General features: G+C 39.9%; 1 protein-coding gene and 1 long non-coding RNA gene across 3 annotated transcripts in view; one reads left to right on the top strand and one right to left on the bottom strand.

Moving 5' to 3' along the window:
• zfhx3b (zinc finger homeobox 3b) overlaps positions 1-21,324 on the top strand; it is a 282,485-nt gene that overhangs the window by 132,936 nt on the left and 128,225 nt on the right. The window contains exon 5 of one of the 2 annotated variants that reach the window (XM_065952964.1): positions 4,099-4,475. The gene's annotated coding sequence lies outside the window, so the exon portion shown is untranslated. Of the gene's footprint in view, positions 1-4,098; positions 4,476-16,060; positions 16,798-21,324 lie in introns of those variants that run through there. The other variant, XM_065952965.1, reaches the window with a different exon arrangement.
• Positions 771-17,475, bottom strand: LOC136178589 (uncharacterized). The gene is made up of 3 exons (XR_010665967.1): positions 17,011-17,475; positions 3,170-3,286; positions 771-2,944 (listed from the first exon to the last, which is right to left on the bottom strand). It is a non-coding gene; the product is annotated as an uncharacterized lncRNA (long non-coding RNA).

Genomic DNA, 21,324 nt, shown 5'->3' with positions numbered 1-21,324 from the left:
ATTAGAAGGAAATTGTAAACAGACGGATGCCTCTCTCTTACAGATTATCCATACTTTATGACTGAATGTTTGAAGTTATGGGGGATTCTGAATCAGCACTGCTCGAGCGGTGCTCTTATAGGACATTGTTGTCTTCAATTATTTTCAGTTATATTCCCGTCTGCAAGAGGCAGCAGATCATTTATTATTTAAAGATGCAATCGTTGCTGTTTATCTGAGATTTTTAAAAACCGGGTTATCTTTTGCCGAAGATTCTTTTTTTTTTTTTTGATTAAAGGAACAAAGTGTAATAAAGTGCAGTTTTCAAACACATGCTCGTCTCTGCAGTGTTAGAGCTCATCTGTCATTATTGTGATTTAATATGAACGGTGCCAAGCAGGTGCCGAGAGACGAGATCTAACGAGCATCAGGGATGCTTTAGTATGTACATAAAGGGTCTGGCACTGACGCAGGCTGCTGCAGACACACATACACACAGAAATACACATTTAGCTGCAGACTGAAAATCACACATCTTTATCCATATGTTGAACCTAAAGATGCCTGACAGACAGACTCATAGTTAACTGATTCTTGTAGATGGATTCATGTAGTTTTTAAAAGATATTGATAAATAGAATACAATCGGATCAATGCCATCTTTGTTTAAAACATCTTGTCTTGGGAGTAAAAAATGAAAAACTAAATGATTTGAAGCACTCTGAAAAATAATGCATGTATATAATTGGTGTCTATATCTGTCTGTTAAGGAGCAAGATTCTTGGACTGAGGACCCTCTTTGAGACAAAGTGTAATAATGTAGTTTAATACATCAAAATCATCCTTTATGAAATAACTCAGAGCTCCATCCCCCCTGTGCACGCTAAGAATAAAACCTTTTTCCAGGTTATAACAGCAGTTGTTGTTCCAGTCCTACTTCTACATCGTAACTGTTCATACACATCGTTTTTTTTTCAAACCCCAAAGCCCCACAACTCTTGTTGTGTCCCTCTTCTGGTCACTAGTATCCACTCACCCCACCATCACTCTTATTACTTCCAATACTTAACTTTACACTGATGCCTTTGCCCCTGAGACCCAGTGTTGGGAGATTAGTCTATCCTCAACTGGAGTAGACAAACTGCAATCAATACCTGATATAAGTAGTCCGCCGGGGTCAGGCGACCTTGCTGTATGGCACCCTCGGCAACTCAAGTAAAGTCCTTATAAATTCTGGGTGACTGACCCCTGACGACCTGGGCAGATAAGGTCAGTGTGGCCACAGTGACCTGGAGCCAAGTGGTCAGTGTCCAGTCAGTCTGGCTGTCCTATAATGAAGTGGTCAGTATTGCCTTTCTGTCACTCAGCAATTACTGTGAGAGATATGGAGCCATAGATAGGTGCTGAATGCACAAGGAGGCAGTGGCCACAGAATTACATTCACGAGGCAAAGGAGCGGTAAAGTGACATGTAAACTACTCTAGTATGGACCGGTAATGACTGGGAGCAAGATGGATCGAAAGGAGTCTGACAACTTCGATGGGACTGCATTCTAGCAGTGTGAAAGGGAAACACTACCGTAAGGCATGTCTTATAGTTGCTTTAGAAATTTGCAAAAATAACTTTCCAAAGCAACAGTCATGTTGTACTCAAACACCGCTTATTATTTCCTGGAAGAAGCCTTCTTTATGTTCTACCTTCTAACTATCTCTTGGTATCTTTCAAATGATTTAAAAACATTTTGTGAATTGATTTATATAGTGTTATATAAATCTAGTAGCCAGAAGAGGAAGCTATGCACATACTCAGCGCTTCAGTGGCATCACATAAGTGTGTGCATATTGTCTTTTTCTTGCCCATGTATTTGACCTGCACTGCATCTACATGATAACCACCCTTCTTCCAAAAAAAAAATGTAGTAATCATCAATCATTGATAAAGATCTGATAATGAATTTCAAATATTCCTAGATAATCAACCGTTGATAGCCTTTGTAAAAAGTTGTCCCTCACATTAATCACTTCATAAATCAATCAATTTTTATTTACATAGCGCCAAAAAAAAACACAACTTTACAATAGGAGCAGGTCTAGACTGTACTTTTTGTTGAATGATGACAGAAATCATAATATTAATCCACCATGAAAAAGCACATGGCACCAGCACCGAGGAAATACTTCCCTCAAACAGGTCGAAAACTCGAGCAGAACCGGACACATGGGTGAACAGCCACCTGCTGCAATTAAATTGGCCTTTAAATAGGAATAGAGGGATATACAGAAAAAGAGAGGTATGATAGAGAGAAACGGAGAGTTAGCAACAAAATGACAACAAGACTCATAGAGGCAACGTTAAATGCAAAATATGACTAGTGTTTGCATTAAAAAACGATATTAAAGTCAATAATTATTGTAGCAGTTGGAGTCAAGCACGTCCACAGCAGCAGGCAGGATTATAATGATCCTCTGACAGCCATTGATGGGTGTCCCTAATCTGTTAATGATACAGATGCCACCTGCAGAGTGAGAAGAGTACAGATTAAAAGATGAACACACTGACGTGCAGGCAGAGGTCATCATCAGTCAGAGTTCTGGGTTTGTCATTGTGTTGCTCCCATGGCCTGTTGCTGTCCAGGTCAGCGGAAATCCCCGAAGTCATCCAGCTGCTGCCATCAGAGACTCTCGGCATTCTTCCGTCTTCTAACTATTTAGTTGTCAGTGATTTGGTTAAGTGGAATTGACTTTTATCTGCGGTGTGCTGTGGGGCTGCCACTGGCAATTCACAATCCCCCTTCCTCAGCTCCTGTCTTAGCCCAGTGTCGCATCCAGTACATTGCTATTGGCAGCTGAGCCAGGCCTAATCAATAGCTCAGGTCAGGGATGGCCCGCGGCTCTTGCTGTGGGTGGGCTATTGATCCGACACACACACTCCCACAGGTCGCCCTGACAAACCGGGAAGTCATGGCCTTGGATGGAGAGAGAAAGAGAGGGGAAGAAAGACGACAAATTAACAGCGCTGCTCGCTGTCTGCTGCAACTGCTGACAAAACACTGTTGTAAAAATAATTTACGTATTGATTAGAAAGTAATGAACTGTATACTCTTCATTTAAGATAGCTTAAAAGGACGATTATTCATATTGATAGATTTTGAATACGAGTGATGTGATTTGGAAAAGCTGAGCTCACATACATTACAGGAACAACAGGAAGTGATAGAATCTTCCAGATGCAAACTCATCATCTTCTTTTTTTCACCAATCCTTCTGTCTTTTTGCTGCATGGATCCTCTGTTGTCACTCTTTCAGACCTGTGGCCAATGAGCAGGAATCTAGTTATTTTTGTTGCAGTTTTAAACGTTGCTCCCCCAGCTCCTTATCAGCACCGCAATAAGAACTCTGGGGAACAATTAAACATGGGCTTTAACTCAAGTCTAACCACAGAGGTAAAAATAATCGCGCACGGTTTCCAAATGGAAGTGGCTTCAAAAGAGCTGTTCAGTTATCTCAAACTGTCTGCCTCTCCTGCCTGTATTCCCTAACTAAAACTCAGTCGCAGTGGAACTATTGGAACATATGACAGGTATATTTAACCGGCTTCATACACTAGGCCCATGTGGAATTCAAAGTCTTTTTTTACATGTTTTTTTTCATCTCTGGAATTGACAGTTGAATAAATATGTATTGTCTACGAGACTTTGTTGTCATATAGAGGAGATCCTGTGCAGAACAGCAATCTTATATGCAATTACAGGAGTATGTCTTGTTCTGGTTTATAACGAAATTCGGTTTCTGTGGAAATCATTTTTAATTTCTTATTTTTAAAAGACTTCAGTTGTAAAAGAGTAGACATTACTCTCAACACTTCATTATAGCCATTCAATGTAATCTTAAGTTCATTTCCTTGCAGTAGTAGTATCCAAATAATAAGATATACATTTTGAAATCTTGATAGCATCCTATTGCTCTGGTTTGCATCTCCTGGAGACATTTATCATGTGCTTAGATTTCAGGGATGAGGTACACAACTGCCTTAAAACCCTTTCTTTGCTGTCATGATTTCCAACTGTGTTCAAAACATGTTTCTGACACGCTCTCTTTGTTGTTTTGTCTTTTCTTCCAGGTGATGGCTTCATCCTGATTTGTTCTTCTTGTGACCCGGGAGTCCCTAAATCCCGAACAATATAGCTTTGGAACACCCTGGAAATACCTGGAATTCTAGGAGTATATCACCAAAACTACTTAAGGTGCCCAGGCACTGCATCAATAGCTTTAAATTCTCCTTTATTATTATTATTTTTTTTTTTGAGTACACAAAGAAAAGCGACGAAAGTCTGCACGTTAGCAATAGCCGCTGGCCATCCACCATCGCTTCGACGAACCTGCTGTGACCAAGAGGGCGTGACCTTTCTGCCTGCTGGCTTCAAACACACACTTGAAAAGAAAACGCAGTCAGAGAGGCTTCCGCGTGGTGGCAACTCAGACCAAAAACCCCATCAGGTAAGGCTGTGAAGTCCCCCATGCTCCTGCTGTCCAAGCCCTAAGCCCTTTAACTTCCTCCGGGCTTTGAAGCTAACTTGTCCCCCAGCCTGTGTCCCCTCACACAGTTAGCTCACCTTCAGAGTTTGTGTAAAGTAAAGGTGGCTGATAAATGCCCCGCTTTCATGCTCTGCTCCCCTGTATGTTCCCCTCGGATTAGAGGCTCTGAATACGTTCTGGTTGTTTGGTTGATAGACACTCGCCTTGGCTTCTTCACTGTCCTTTTGCAGATTTGGCCTGTGACCAGTCAGAGCTGGAGTGAATGTGCTAGAATGATGTGTGTGTTGCTCACACGTACATGAGTTCCTGTGAGCTACTGTCTATGTTACAATGTGTGGACATTTGCTGTACATACAAGTGAACCTGCAGATCAACACGTTTAAACAAAAGTTGAAAAAAGACACACTTACGATTTAAAAAGCATTTTGAGAAAAAAAAAAACACATTTAGCATATACTATACACTGCACTATTTCATTTCCATAATAATCGTAGATGCTGTCAGTAATGGGACCTGTGAATGTTTCCACATGTGGGTCTTTTAATATACAAACTAAAGTGATTTTTCTTGCTGAGAAATCGCACCCCTGGTGTGTGTTTCTGTGTGCGTGTGTGTGTGTGTGGTTACAGATAGCTGTATGTTTGGTTTTGTGTGTGTGTGTGTGTGTGTGTGTGTGTGTGTGTGTGTGTGTGTGTGTGTGTGTGTGTGTGTGTGTGTGTGTGTGTGTGTGTGTGCGTGTTAGAAAAGATACAATGTGTTTGAATATTCATCAGAAATGTGCCAGTTTTGCACATTTCTGATGCCTACATGCGTCTTGGCTTCATAGTGCACACTTGTAAAATAGATATTTCCATTCAGAGTGACTTTGAAATTGATTTTGCTCAGTGTCACTCTTCTACTTACATTAGGGTCTAGCTTTCCAGTTGTTTTGCACAAGATTGATGGCATATTTTCAGTCAGTGATTAAGACTTGATCCCAGGTTATCTAGCCTGTATTAAATTATTTTACTTGATAAGAGAATCTGTATGATTTTATTTTTTTCCTCAGTGGATGACTTGGTATCAAACATCTGATGTGAGAATACTGAGATTAAGTCCTCAAACAGGTCCTGTGTCAAGACCTGTTTGACACAACATTTCCCCTCATAATGCAAAAGGTAAAGGTGCTAAATTTAGCTTCTGTGCTACAGAAAATTACATTATCTTCATATTGAGAGCAGTCCTTATCAAAAATGAAAGACTTTCAACAATGAAATGAATTAACATCAATAAAAAATGACAGTGAACACAGCAGGACGTACAAAATGAGTTATACTGATGAGTAATGTCGTTAAGGATCCAAACAGCTTTGTTTGAAAAGTTCAAAGTCATTTTAAAAAAAAATTGGGTCACTGAAATTTAGCACCAAGCAGCAAGCCATTTTTTTGAAAATGAGAATGAAAGAAGAGAAAATAAATAAGTAAACAGCTACTTTTTTGTCTTCATCTTGCATCTTTAAAGATTATTTTTAGTATAGGGAAAAAATAAAACACATGAAAGAGCAACAAAACAATATTTGTCATTGTGGAGCTAATTAAGGACGTGATCTGAAATGTATTTTCTGTTAAGTCTGATGTAGGACCCACAGGGTCAGCTGCCTCACAATAAGACAACAATAATACAGCAGGAGACTCCAGTCTGAGGGAAAGCAGCTCCCCTCCCTGGCCTGTGCACTGAAGGAGCTGCATTCTTGCCCAGGGCTCCAGGGCTCCGACACTAGACCTTATTTTTCATGTGGGCTGCACACTGTTCTGCTGCAGTCGGGGTTGCTCCCTTTGTGCCAGCCCTCCCCCTTTTAGAGCAAAAAGACATGCATGATTTCATACATGAAAGATATATGTAATTGGACAGCAGGGCCCATGCAATACATTTACAATTCTAAACAGAATACGTTCAAAACCAGTTTCTTCTGTCTCGCCCCCTTTTCCTTTTTCTTCCTGGGGAAATACATTTGCACCTATTCAAAAACATTAGATCAAAAACTACACAAAACACAGGTTATCATTCCTGTTTGATGCTTTATATCTTATGTGAATGTTCAAAACAGGAAGCATTGCCAATACATCTTAGAATTCGTTATACTCAGGCATTTATGTTTTAGCCTACATTGTATTGTGTATTGAAACATAAGAAAGGTAAATCCTAAGCTGCTTCCATGACAAGTGCCTCACTGGTTTGGTTAAGGGTCCATTATAAAAGTTATCTCTACTGCACACAGCTGTTTATTGGACAATTAAATTATTCTCATTGTAGCTAAATCACATATAAAAAATGGCTGACTACGACACAAAATAATATCGATTCATATCTTAAGAAAATACCAGACAGATAATGCGAGAGATCCTTGATAATACAAAACCAAATCTGAAATGACACATTGTACTATGTGGGCCACATGTTTGGTTTGCATTAGCAGATGAAAAAACAATCTTCAGACACTACAAACACAAGAAAATATAAAATTACATTCAAAGTAAACATATCCCAGTAGAAAAACAAACCATGTTTCCTTTCTCTCAGGCAAACAATATACATTTGTCTAACCCCTTCACAATGTGCAGAAACCTGCTGTGTGTTTTTGGTAGGATTTGAGGAAGCCTCACTTTATCATCATCACATTTGGTTGTCAAAAAACGGGAACACTTATTAAAAAAGGTTGTGGCATAAGGGGCCTTGAAAGTCTGTTTGAAATCATTGCAAATTTTCATTTTTGATGAATGTTCAAGAGACCAATTTGATGATTCCAGATTATTTTGTCAAGCGACCACAAAGTGACTTAATGTTCCCTGTGATGTGATGCACACATTTTAACCTCGAAGCTATGAAAGAGAACATCAAATCTCTGTCTGTCATTTGACCACAGGGACGGTGTGACCTTTTGGAATTCAAAGTCAGTTTTTCATGTTGATATCCTTTTTACCCTTAATAGCAGTAAAACAACTTGTTTAACTAGATTAGATTGAGCTGTCTCAGTACAAGGCTGTAGTGGCAATTATATTATTCTTAACTACTTACAGTATGTGGCAGAAACAGAAGTGGTAGTACACAGCTTCTAATTATTCTGACGTGGTGCCAATCATACCTGTGTGTATGTGACAGTACAGACACCTCCTGAGTCTCACACACAATAGACAGACAGCCAGGCTGCAGGCTGAGCTAAACAGAACGTACAGTATGCGCTTGGATGAGGTTAAGGGTTGTATTTCTGCCACAGGAATGAGGACAGCCAGCTTTTACGCATGCTTAAATCCATAACATAACAATGGTGTTGGCAGGAAAGCAGGCCATGTAAACTGGGCGGACAGGTAGCAAGGATACAAGTGTCACTCTTGAATGTCTTCTTTGCACCTGATGCCAGTGTGATAGCACTTGATCCAAGTGGAAAACCTCTAGTTGTGATTTAGAAGTGTTGTGTGTTTGTACAGGAAACATAAATACATGCAGTAATGTGTCACAGGTGAAGGTGCAGAGCTCCTGGTTTAAGGGTCCTAGCCCACCCCTCCTGTGGTGCGTCTGTCATGCAGAAGTAAACACCTTCACTAATAACTCCCTTAACAAGCTAACACCTAAAAAAAAAAAGGGAACGGCTCCACTAATCACTTGGTTTTATTGCCTCTTGAGGCTACAAAGAGAAGGGGTCAGCTTCGTGGAGGTATTTCAGGCACAGGGGCCAAGCCACTTGATAGACAGGCAACACTCCATGACCCCTAACCTTCCAACTCACCACCCATAGCAAACATGGGAGGGATCACCTGCCATAGAAAACGGTCTGAGGAGATCTGAAAGGTAGAACATCTATTCTTCTACTTTTGCTTTGACCCCCTTAGATTACTTACGTTTGGTCCAGGGCAGCTCATTCACAGCTTTGGAGGTTTGATCACACAACACCTCAAAGAAGAGCTTGTTGGCTCTCTGCATCAGCAGGGCGTTGTCTGGAGCAGCAGGATATCAGTTGTTGATTTACACGAATGTAAAATTTAGTATGATCCCACCATGTCTTGCAATGGCTTCTCTCACTTGTTCAAGCAGCAGCTCAACTGTGTGTGTCGAATTAATGTGTGCTGCAACTGGCTCCATGTCTGTCAAACAATAATGTGCTGGATATGTAAAGAAATATCAAATGTGGTCGTTTAATTGAGTGTAGATTGGCTACTTTTGTCTATTGTTGTCATTTGCATCATTGTTGTCTTCATACGTTGCATTGATTCGAATAGTAAAACTCATTGTGCATGATTTGTTCTTCAATATTCTGCATAAGTGTGTGATTTGATGCATTTATAGCCTTATAAATGCAGTTGCTTTGCAATGCTATTCAAAACTCTGTTAACAAAATTGATCAAATCCTGTCTTTATATTTACTTTGAATTTTCTGGATTTAACCATATTATATGCAGTTTTTTCTTTATGGTTTTGTCTTGGAATTACAGCTGTGTTGTTTGACCCCGGCTGTATACTGTAGATCGTATGATGCTGGGGTTGTGAGAGACGCAGGATTTGGATGTGACCCCCTGGCTATAATCCTAGATGTGTGTTTGCCTCCTCTGTCGCCTCCACCTGTCATCTTTCATCTCGTCGTGTTGTTTGCGGGCTCTTCTCTGCATCATGAAAAAAAAAAGATTCCTTTTTTTTTTCAGTTTGTTATATTTGAGTGAAAATGCAGCGAGTACACAGTGGCATTAGGGCGTTGTGGGAAGCTGTGATTCTTCCCTATTCTCTTTGGGTCAGTTTACCACCAGCTAGTGTTGCTGTTGCCTACAGTGGTCATATGGCTCTGATTTGGGTTCCCTCTGTTTCAGTGAGCCTTTCCAAAGTGTGTAAAACCCCACGGGTCCCGCCTGTCTCTCGCCCACAGTCTGTGACAGCAGCTCTGAGGATTTCTCCATCATTCACTGTATCACCGACCTGTAACGGGCATTTTCAGGAGGCTTGCTCTCTGCTTCAGTTTGGTATACAATCTGCTAAAATAATTTAGATTTAGCACATTTAGAAGATTATTGGGCATAAAATAACTGATAAACCTAAAACTGTGGTTAAATTACCACCTTGAAAGCATTGATTTTATGGGTTTTTATTTTCTGTCTTGTGCATTTGTAGAAGGTTTTGGCTGTTCTTGTTTAATATATATATATATATATATATATATATATATAGGTATATACTTATAATTTAGTGAACTTACTAAAATTGATTAAAAAAAACATGCACTATTCTGCATTATTAAGAATTTTTTTTTTATTCCCTCAAAAAAAAAAACTAAAAAATAAATACTATCATATTTTAGGATTTTTGATACAATTAAAATGTCCATAACTTATATCAAAAATAAATACATATTTGAAATAATTGCTTACAATGCAGGTGATGAGGCAAGACTGAGGTTTGGCAGGCTCACATACAGATTAGTCTGTTCGTGTGAGATAGTGTGTGTGTGTGTGTGTGTGTGTGTGTGTGTTTGTTTAAATATCTGTTTGAGGGAAACATTTCAACATTATTAATAACTATAATATTGATTATTTTTTATTCATTTCCTTTTCCAAAATATAACTCATCTATCACACAAACACTCATTCATGCAGGAACACACGAGCACACAAACAAACGCGCGTGCACACATATGAAGGGGGAGTAAGACAGAAAGACAGATATGGAGGTTGATTTCTTTTTTTTGGGGGGGGTGGGCTGCTCGTAGTGTCTGTCTGGTTTGGGTTCATTTCTTTGTCGCAATGGTCATGAAATATTCTGAACAATACAAACAAATATTCTAAAAAGCAAAAGAACAACAGATATTTGAAATTTTACGACATGTAGGCTATTGTCAGAGTTGTCATTTGGATTGATTGCGTGTTAACACGATTATTTTTTTTAAACTGCTAACGTCAAAACAGTTTTTGAATAATGCATGGGGTCATTAATAAGGTAGTAGTGGCAGGACGAGTGAATGGACAGAGAGAGAAATGGATATGCTTCTTATTTCTCATGGAAATGAGGCAGACTGACCAGACGGCCACGCGTCTTTTTTTTCTATTACCAAATCTGAAATCACACCAGCTGCAACCGAAAAAAAACTGTTTCTGCTTTTTCACCTCAAACTGCACCCATAAATCTCATATCAGATTTGCTCCTGTGATGCGCAGGTTTGCACGTGATTTAAAATGAACATGTTGACAACTGTGTCACATTTTCATCAGAAATATTTAAATCTCAGATGGAATGCTGAAGATGTAATAAAAATGTCACATGATACATCGAATTTTGTCCAGGAACACTTTTAATTTCAATACTTTATTTGTCAAAAAGACACACCTTAAAAAAATGGAAAATAATAAAAAATATTGAAACCCACGTCATAGAGTCAGTAATTAGATATGGCCAAAAACACTGCCATAATAAGACATAGACATGTGGAGAAAGCATTAAACAAACAAACAAATAAAAAACACTGACACATGTTTGTAAAAGCATTTTGAAAACATTTAAACCAAATAATTACCAGGTTTAACAATAGAAAAATGTAAAACACTGAGAGCAGATTATGCAGTGAAATATTATAGAAATTATCTGCAATAAACATGCAACAATACAAACAAGACAACAAAACCTTAAAACATCAGAAATTACAATTACAAACATTGCATTTCGGGTTGATCCAGAGGTTTACACATAGAGACACTCAACAATTCTACTCTGAGATGTTCCACTTGAAGAACATGCTCTGTTGGCCAAACATGACACAAGGATCAAAAACAGAAACTATACGAGTCTACGTGAGGGTTCAATAGTGGTATATTTGCAAATACTGCTCAAGAAAGTTATTTAGAAGAATTGTAATACATAGGTTTGAAGAAAGATGTGCTGTCTGTCAAACAGACACATGTTCTTTAAGCATCATGGTGGAATTGATGGTTGTAAAACATCCTGCATTTACAGTCTCTGACAATTTATGAAGAATGTTAAGATTGAATTTTAATTGAACTTTAAACACGTTTTAGTTTAAATTTAGTATTCTTAAAGTTTTGAACAGTCCCATTGTTGGTGGTTGCAAGATGTTTGGCTTATTGTTGCAAGTTCAAGTCAGATTTTTGTTAAGACATTTTCTGTTTGTCACTGAGAAGTCATGAGTGGAATTTTTAAAGGCAGTTTTGGAAAATGTATTCACTGGTATAAACGGATAGGAGGAGATTGGTGAAATGTTAACCTGAAATACAAGTGATATCTACCGTGGACAGTGTACATCTCTATTGACCACGCAATAACCCGAACATGTTAATTTATCTTATTTGCATAGGGTGCAGTCTGATATGTATAGTTTTTTTTTTTTTTTTTTTTTTGCCAAACGGCGAATATGCGCTTGAACAGGGAGCAGCTGGTCCGCAGGCGCTTGGCTCCTGTAACAGAGTTGATGCGCTGCTTGATCCCAGTGGTCAGGCTGAACATAAGAGGGCGCTCCCATTGCACCTGGCTGCGCTGCCCTCTCCACCCTGCACACACGGAGAGCCGGACAGCAGCTCGCATCTGAGCTCTGATGCAGGGGGAGCAGCGCACACTTTTATCTGTCATTTAGGTGAGCATCATAGAAAGACAACGCTCGACTAATGACTATGTAAATAATCCTTTAAAACTCGATTAAACATTTCCGCAAAAAGTAATACAATTATTATACAAATCAAACGTGTAGGCTATACAGTAATGTCAGCAAGTTTTCTCACACTGGATCATTCATATTTCACATTAAAAAAATTGAAGAAAGTCATTCAAAGGGATTCGCCTTTCATAAAAACTTTGGCTGTTAACCCCCGAGCCACTGAATTCATACATTTAGCGTATTGCACACTATCTTTTTCTGTAGTTATCAACATACTTCCAAAAGGCAAAATACCAGTCAAGTACATTTGAAAATTATTATTTAAAAAATCTGCCCGTTTATTTTTGACTGTTTGTGTGTTTGTGTCTACCGTGAGCTTTTAGTCCACTTCATTTAGAACTTAGAATATTTTTTAAGCATAATCTCACACATGCCTGTCTTCTCTAAAAAATAAATGCCTGGTGGCTTTTTTTAAAAAATATGTTTATATGGACATCTGACTAACTCCAACTTTGTTAATATTTCTTCCTATCAGCATCTTAAATCCTAAAATCCTTCTGTGTGTAAAGGTTATTATCTCTTTATAAAGTTATAGGACTTTTTTTTGGCCAGAGCTTTCATCTTTAAGTACTTTCCCCCTTGCTCATTTCCTCTGTTTCCCTTTGTGCTTTGTCTGGTGGTGCGCGTGCGTGCGTGAAGGTGCTTGCGCGTGTACGCATGCACGCACACAGGCTATCACACAAATAAAGTAACACAATTTAATTCAATTTGATATACATTCATTCAAATGATGATATGTAGAAGTTGATCAGTGTGGCTGTGCGGAGTCCCACACACTAAAGGTTCAGGCGCGTTCTAAACGATTGAGGGTCTGCATACTGGGTTTTGTTCCTTGCTGTTGTGGTGATGGTCAAGTGCTTTCATGTGGCCCACATCTACGGAGCATTTAGCATTTTAAGCTCCTCTGCCTTTCTTTGTCATATCCAAGGGCTGTCATAGCCACAGGTTGTGTTGAATTTGCAATGCCACTCATAGATGTATGCCTATTGAGGCTGGCACGTGGACAGTTATCCTTCCCACAGAGAGGCGCAATTGAACGCTGCTAACACAAAAGCTTCAGACCCTGTCAGTTCCCCCCTTTTTCCCTTTCACTGGTGCACGGGCCCTAAAAGCATCGGGCCTCCGTGTGGCAGCTCCTCTTTTGATTTAGCCCACACTGTATGCTCACTGATGGAGTCATGTCAATCAGGCCTTTGCATACATTTGTAACTTTGGGTTGCATTGTTAGGCTTTAGGCAACTGACTGGCTAAAAGCTGCCTTATACAAGCCTCAAATCACACCCGACTCTTTTATTATCTCGTAGCCCCTTTAACTCCTCTCGCACGCTATTTTCAACCCTATTCATTTTGCCCTCTCTTCTTCCCGGGAGGGCACACGCGCACGAATCCTCGAGATTCTTGCAGTCTTGCCTCTCACACCGTAAGAGAAGTGAGCTGTTCGACGGGGCGATACAGCTGACTTGTTTTTCTGAGCCATGCTGTATTGGAGATGCAGCATTGCTGAAGAAAAAAAAAAAAACAGGTATCAGTGGCAGCATCGGCTTCTGTGCGGCAAGTGCTGAGGAAATGCCGTGTTTCAGTGCCATGTATTTCAACAGAGGAGAGAGAGAGAGAGAGGGAAGGAGAACTAGAGAGAGGACGATGGAGAGGGGGAGTTTGGGCTGGGTCATATAGGCTACGATTTAAGTTTGATTTTCATAGGCTCCTTGAAAAGATATTTGCGATTGGATCTGTAAAAACGACTTCCGATGAAGCTACCATAACCTCTCTAACCTTAAAGTCGAAGGCCTTTGGAACATCTTAAATATAGCCTTTATATTTTATCCGCCATGATCACAATTAAAACAACACGAAAGGAGATTTAACGTTTCAGTTGTCTGCCATCTTAGAAAAATAGAAACAGGCATTGGATTTTTCTTGGCCATGCTTTTCTATCCAACACGTCTGAAAAAATAAATATCTGAGGCCGATTCATTATCCCAGTTATAGCTCATCTCTTGCAGAAATGTATAATGGGTACTTTAAGTTCCATAGAATGCTTGAATAGCCTACTACTGGAATTCCACTATATACAATCCAGCTATCGCCTTTGTATCGGAATTCACTAGCAGCAGACGATCAACCCCGGATTGTTTCAGTAAACACAGCACATGTGATCAGTGAAGCTGTAGACTTGGATCCAGTGGAGCAGGACTCTATCTGGAGCTGTTTGCACAGAAAGTGTCCACACTGGAAATGAGGGATTGTCCGTTTCCTCCGAGAATCAACAATAATATTATCATAACAAAGAGCACAGACTCCAAGGCTGATTCTTTTTTTTTTTTTTTTGTCTGTACAGTTTTCATTCAGAGGAATCGAGAGGACATCAGTAACAGATGCGAACTGAGAAGATAATTAAGAAAAACAAACCAACTAGAGAACCTCAACATTTTTATGTTCGTATTGATTTGTAAGACATTTAGAAATTCCTAATAACGAAACATATCACAACCAGATGAGACACTGACCATCTGGGCTTCCTCTCCTAATATCAGAAAATCTATCATATGAAGCAAATCGAAACCATGCAGGCCGGAGCAAACACCTCTGTTAAACTCTTCCACCCTGTCCAACATTTATGCTCTTATAATTATTTCAGAAAACATACATGTATTGACAACGTGTACCTTTCGTAATAGATGTCACGATAACCTGTTTCCTCCATCATGCCTAGCTGTGTTCCAGCTACAAGTCTTCCACAGTGTGCTGCTGGGTTACAAATATAAACCCATTTTTATTTCTAAAATGTTCAACACATAATGTGAAATTCAAATAAAATGTCAAACCCGTAAAGGAAAACATCCGGCTCAAATAAGTATGTATTGAAAGAGATCAACATGCTTTGAATAGTACTGTTACTCTCTTAGGGGTCTACACATATACATATTTTTTTTATCGAAGATTTAGTTGTAAACGCCTTCATAGCATTAAAAAAACAATACGTGTAGGCTATTTATTATTATAAAAATGTTACACAAAAGCATTTTTACTATTTCTAACTTAAGCTGATATTTGGAGCTGAATAAAAACGACACGTCTCTCAAATTCTCTCCGTCAGACTCAAATATAAGAAATGTTATATAGAAATGAAATGCATTTAATTAAAACTGACTGATGAGTCTAAATGTTTCCAGCTTTATTCAGATGATCCATGCATACACACGTAGCCTGCTATGTGTGAGTTGTGCAGTTGCTCTAAGTTTTTTTTTTTTTTTTTACAGTTATCTCCAGTTATCTCTTTTCATTAAGCCTATTACAGTTTAATTTATTTAAATGCAATCTAAACCTACAGTTTAAGGGAATTTGTACATGCTAAATGCGATTTGAAAGATGATTCACGTAACATGTATTAAAGTTAAAATGTTGAACTACGCATGAGAGCTATACTTAAAAGTTATAGAAAGTGTATCCTAAACTGTCAGTGTTTTAAAAACTTGTTGTTCAATGATATCAAGGTGCTATACTGCACATACGATAAGCTCTGGTCATCATAGATTACATGGAAACCGTGGCAGCCTTTATGTTGCCTTTACTCTTCAGATTTACATAGCCTACATGTAGAAATCGCTTTTCAGCTGCTGTGTTCCCTGGCATTTTTCCGTTTCTTTTGATTACAAACAAGTATGGTGTTTGCGTAATTACAGGTTTACTATTTAGACACTTCGCTTTAAGTCCCCCACAGCCGCCGAAAACTCAGTTATGTATTTCAATAAGTTCTTCTATCATACGATTGTAAACTGTAGAAACAGCTCCGTGAGCAGCTTTGACGCGATCAAAAATGAGAAACTTTGGTGGAAAGAAACAGAGTAAAAAAAAACGTGGTCGCATACGTGTTTATGGTTGACAAATTATGCGTATGTCGTTGATTTAAAAATGTAAAAATCGGGACAACAAACGTTTATAAAAGTGTAAAAGAGCGGAGAAAAAGCAGTGCCTGTAGCGCCGGGCTGAGCCGACTGCGGCTCCCTGCTCCACTATTAACTTTCACTGTCTTCCGTCTAATCAAACTCTTACTTTCCGCTGTTCTTAATTCCATATTTTCAATTCCTGAACATTACTTTCCTCTTTTTTCTTACTTGTATCTATCCATCCATCCCTCCCTCCCTCCTCTTTCTCCCTCCCTCCCTCCCTCTCTCTCCCGAGCTCTCTCCTTTGCTGAATCTTATTGATCCAGAAGGCGGCTAATTAGCCCTTCCCTTCGTGCCTGTGTAATGAAGCACATGCGCACTGAATTAATCACAGCCATTTTTTGCAGGAAACTAATTAGCAGGAATAAAGATCCAAAGAGTTTTTTCTTTTCAATCATCAGATCTCACTTTCACCTCTTCCTCGCTCCCTCCAACACAAGACTCATCGCCTGCTTTGCATCCAAATTATTTTTATATTGCCTTTAACAACTAATAGTACCTACTTCGGTTTTTTACACTCCGCAACAACAATGATCTTTCTTTTGCCACCCTAAGCGCAAACTGACCAAAAGGGGACTGCCTTGATGGGATCTTTAGCTAAATCATCTCAATACTGGATTAAAAAGCGAGGATCACAAAGCGGCAGCGAGAAATTGTAAGTTTCAACTTTGCGTTTGTCTCTTTTCCTCTGTTTCCACGATCCTATTCTTTCCGCTGTGCACTTATCTGGATCTCTTTTCCCTATCTGTTCGTACTTTACGTGTAGCGGAGCTGGCTATTCTCACGTTGTGAGAAAAGACTAGCGATCAGAAGTTCATTTCATGCAAGTAGTTTTGGCTTTATTCTTGGTTTTATTTGTATCGTTTACCTGTGTTTACATCAGCGTTCGTCCTCTCCTCCTCATGAATGGTAGATAAGAAATGGGCAAGACAGCGATCCTCTCCAAGCAGTTTGCCGTAGAAAAACACGGTTTTCAAACAAATATGTGCATTTCGGTGGGTTTGGGGAAAGGTATAAAGGGCTTATGGGTGTCAAGAAACGTGTTTTAAGACACAGATGCAATAAGAAATGGTGCTGTGTGGAGCGGACGGAGAGCAGCGGCAGCTCCATGCGAGCGTAGCCCAGAAAAAGAGCTCCAAGTCCAGCCTGTGGGTCCGTGTGCGTCCGGGGCGAAGGGGAACATCTCTTTCCTCCTATTTTTTTGACAGATTTGACCCTCGCCACATCCAGGGTTTCAGTACCGTCGTATGCTTATAAAATCCTCTTCTGGATAAACACATTTTTTGTGTGTTTCTCCGGCACGTCTGTCTGTGAAATGTTCAATCCCTCCGCCCTGCCTTAGTTTCTCTATCGCTACACTTTTCCTCTTTCCCCCACTTTGTCCGCCTTTTGCTTTTTTTTATTTTATCGTGGCTCTTTGCCTCTTTGAAGCGATGTTTTTGAGTCGATTCTCGGCTCATTCCCTGACGAAGTCACATGCAAATCGATCGACATGTGTGTGTGTATGTGTGCGTGCGTGCGCGAGGGGGTTCGTGTCGGCGAGCGTGTGTGTGTTAGGTGAGTGTGGTAGTGTGTTGAGGAGGAAAAAGATGCCCCGGGTCTCCTGCATGACATGAGCGGATCAGCAGGACCTTGTAGACGGTCAGCCTGCGAGTCTAAGCTGCATTCCGCACAGACATGTGGTTTAGGGGAGACATATGCAAGGCTGGAGATCTGCTGCCTCCAACTACTTGGCTTCCGTATCTGACTTTTTCTCCCCGAGTAGCGATGACCAGAATGAAAACAAAACATTGCCCTATTAGTCTGACCTTAAGCAAACATAATTATTCCAAAGTTACTGCCGGAAACTTTAAGTATGGTCCAGGCTAAACCTATAGGTCACTGAATGCATTCAGCAACCGCTTAGACGGTTAACATTTGGATGATTTTGTAAAGTTAAACTGCAAGATATCTTCCACAAACCCCAAATAGAGGCTCTACTCTCGAAGGAAAACACAGGCGAGGTTTGCAAAGAGACAGCCTTTCTGATCTGGATGGGCCTTTTGCAAAAGAAAAAAGATTTTTTTTTCTTCTTATACTGCCTTTAACTGCATTGTTTTGCCAATAACAAAGATCTCACCGCCAAAAAAAAGAGCAGTTTAAAAAAAATCCGTAAATATTCACAAAATACTATCGCACGATATGGTGCAATAAACAGAAAAATCTTCGGGAATTGTGCGTCAGGCTTGTTTTTTTTTTTTTTTACGCGACATAGAGACGGAAAAGAGAAAGCTTTTGCGAGCAAGCAGAGGCAAGATAGAATATGTGTACTGTTGGGGGGGTGGGGGGCAGAAAGGGGTGAGGAGCTGTGAGTGTGTAAGCTATGTGTGGGTGGAGGGGTAGGTCAGACAGCAAGAAACAGGGGGAACAGGGGTCATGGAGTGAGTGCAGAGATAAAAACGAAAAGAGAGGCGAGGAAACCCCCGTGCAAACAGCCGAGGGATGATGGGGAGAGAGTGGGGTTCTGGCTGCCTGGCTGGCTGTCTGGCTGGGAGAGAGAACAGGGTTGTGGGAGTTGTTGTTTGGTATGTTTTGGGAGCCACACAAAGCACTTGTGCTTGTCAGCATCTAGGATTAAGACTTTGGCTTTAGTTTGAGATGGAGAGAAACATAAATAATCTGGTAACAGGTTCAATAAGACAAAACGTTAAGGCTGTCAGGCAGGGAGGGGGGGGCGGGGGGGGTGGATAGGGGGCTGAGGGGTAGGATGGGTGGAAGGGGGGGTTGGGTGGAGGGGTCAGATAGCCATGGGCCACAGAGGAGGAATCAGGAGAGGAGGTCAGATAAACAGATCCCTAACTTTCAGACTGGAGAAGAGCAGTCAGAAAGAGCTTAGCAGTCAGAGAGAGATTTAGCCATATTTAGTCTCTTCCTCTTTTTTATATTCTTATGGAGTTATTTTTTATTTGTGTCTCTAAAAGTGTGTGTTTTTAGACTCCATCGATTTAAAACTCAAAGGTGTTGCAGTGTGCAGGGCAGGTAGGCTGCTGTGCCAAAACTGGAGTGATCTCCCTTCCTCCCCTGTCTGACAGTAACACTCCTCTCCTCTTCCTCCTCCTCCTCCTCCTCCCTCTCTCGGCTTCTGTTACAAAACAAAGACAGCACAAATGTTTACTGTCATCTCACCTGTCTGATTTTCCTGTCTTGTCTCATCGTCATATTTATGTTTAATTAAAACAGGTTCTGGCAAAGCTATAGGAATGTCATGGGCTCTATTTCTGTCTTCCATTTCAAATATGTGTTTGTCAGACGGTGGTGTAGCTAACTATATTATCTCCTGTTCAGCTCTGGCTGTGATATTGGGATTATTGTGTTCACGTTAGCGTTCCACCAGAGTAATGCTTTGACCACAGACATTGTTTTTTTGAATAAAAAAATTAGAATGGGCCATTTTCATTTTGAACTTCAGTTATTTTCCATTTTTATTTGTGTGTTTATCAAATGCAGATTGTCATTTTTTAATTGCTTAAACATCCATGTTAATAAAAATCATTTAGGTTTATTTTGGTTATTTACTAAGGAAAATGAAAATATACAAGTTAACATGTCCCTCTCTTAAATACTTGAAAATGCAAATGTTTCACTTATTTGTTTATCCTAATGAATTTAATTAGAAATTTCAACAAAATATTTTGAAATGCCTCACATATCTATAGTATCAGGAATAAGTTATACACCTTTACATAAATGGCTAATACAATTAGATGAAATTGTAAACATGTTATTTTAGTGTGTAAGATAAGACAAATGAATTTGTCTGTTAAGATGGACATTATCAAAATGATGTCAGTTTATTTGTTTGTTTTGTTGGTTGCAGCAGTGCTGTGTCTTTAGTGATGATAGTTCTATGATTCATCAGATAGGTGCATGTGGTAGATTATCTGTTTGTGTGTTGTTATTCACACCATGAAGAAAATATTGGCTGTTGTTGTGCTGTGATACGATGATGGTTCTTTCTGTGGATTGCATTTGGTCCTCCTGTATTACCATATTCAATGACAGGTATATTATATTCAGACGTCATTTGACTGTACGAGTAGCACTTCCACTGGTGTAAAGGAGATAAAGGGAGTAAAGCAGTCGTCATGGATAGGCTCGTTTCATGGTTTGGGGGTAACGCGGAGAGATGGGAGACAGCGCCTCTGGCTGTCACAACCTCTTCTCCTCCTCTCACTGCTCTTCCTCTATTCCTCTCTCCATCACATTCTAACTGTGTCTCTGCGTATCTCCCTCCATAACTCCCACCTCTCCGTGCTCGGGCATCCGCACCGTGGGGGAGCTATCCCCTTTGGGGTCTCCGATTTCAGAGTCCCCTCTTTGGGTTATCGGCAAACGTGGGATATTTTACACACATTTTACATACACATTTTACTACATGCACACAGAATACATAAAAAATCCACCTTAATATGTTCAGCTAAGCATATAAGGGATAAGATTTTTTTAAAATAATAATAATAATATTTATTTTTAATTCTGACAAATGAGTATCAGTCTGTTTGCATTTATTAATTTTTACTTTATGCTGTTTTGCAGACGCAGAGATGGAAGCACATAGTATAAATACATTTAGGCCTATTTTTGTAGAATTGTATTCATTGAAATGATAGAAGACTGCAGTCTCTATCTGAGCCATTAGCTGTATGGACATGTGTAGATGAGGGCGGTGAACACACATGAGCGCTTTGAATCTGATGAGTGCATTTGAATATGAGAGGTCATGCAGCGAGGACCAGTTCTTCCAGTTGTCCTGCAGCCTAGGCCAGTGTTACATGTCATGCTATCATAAAGGAGCAGGCGAAGGGGGGGGGGGGGGGGCGGGGATCTGGCTCAGCACGACAGAGAAAGTGGGAAGGGAGAGTGGAGGAGATGACTGTCATGCTCAGGTGTGTGTGTGTGTGTGTGTGCGTGTGTGTGTGTGTGTGTATTCATGCTCCTGGGTTGCATGAATGCAGTACCTGATCCTTGATTCCGGCAGCGGAGTGTCCAAAAACACTCCTCTTTATCCTCAGAAAGCACCTCTTTTCTCTAAAAAAAATTCCCCTCTTCTTCTTTTGAGATTCTTCTTCAATGTCATCCTTTTATCTGGTTCAAGCGAAGTTGGCAGGGATTTTTGTGGTTTGCTCTCTCACAATATGTTATC

This window comes from Labrus bergylta, chromosome 3 (assembly GCF_963930695.1).
Source record: "Labrus bergylta chromosome 3, fLabBer1.1, whole genome shotgun sequence".
Classification (NCBI taxonomy): domain Eukaryota; kingdom Metazoa; phylum Chordata; class Actinopteri; order Labriformes; family Labridae; genus Labrus; species Labrus bergylta.
Note: the sequence above shows the minus strand (reverse complement) of the source record. Positions and strands in the feature narration are given on the sequence as shown.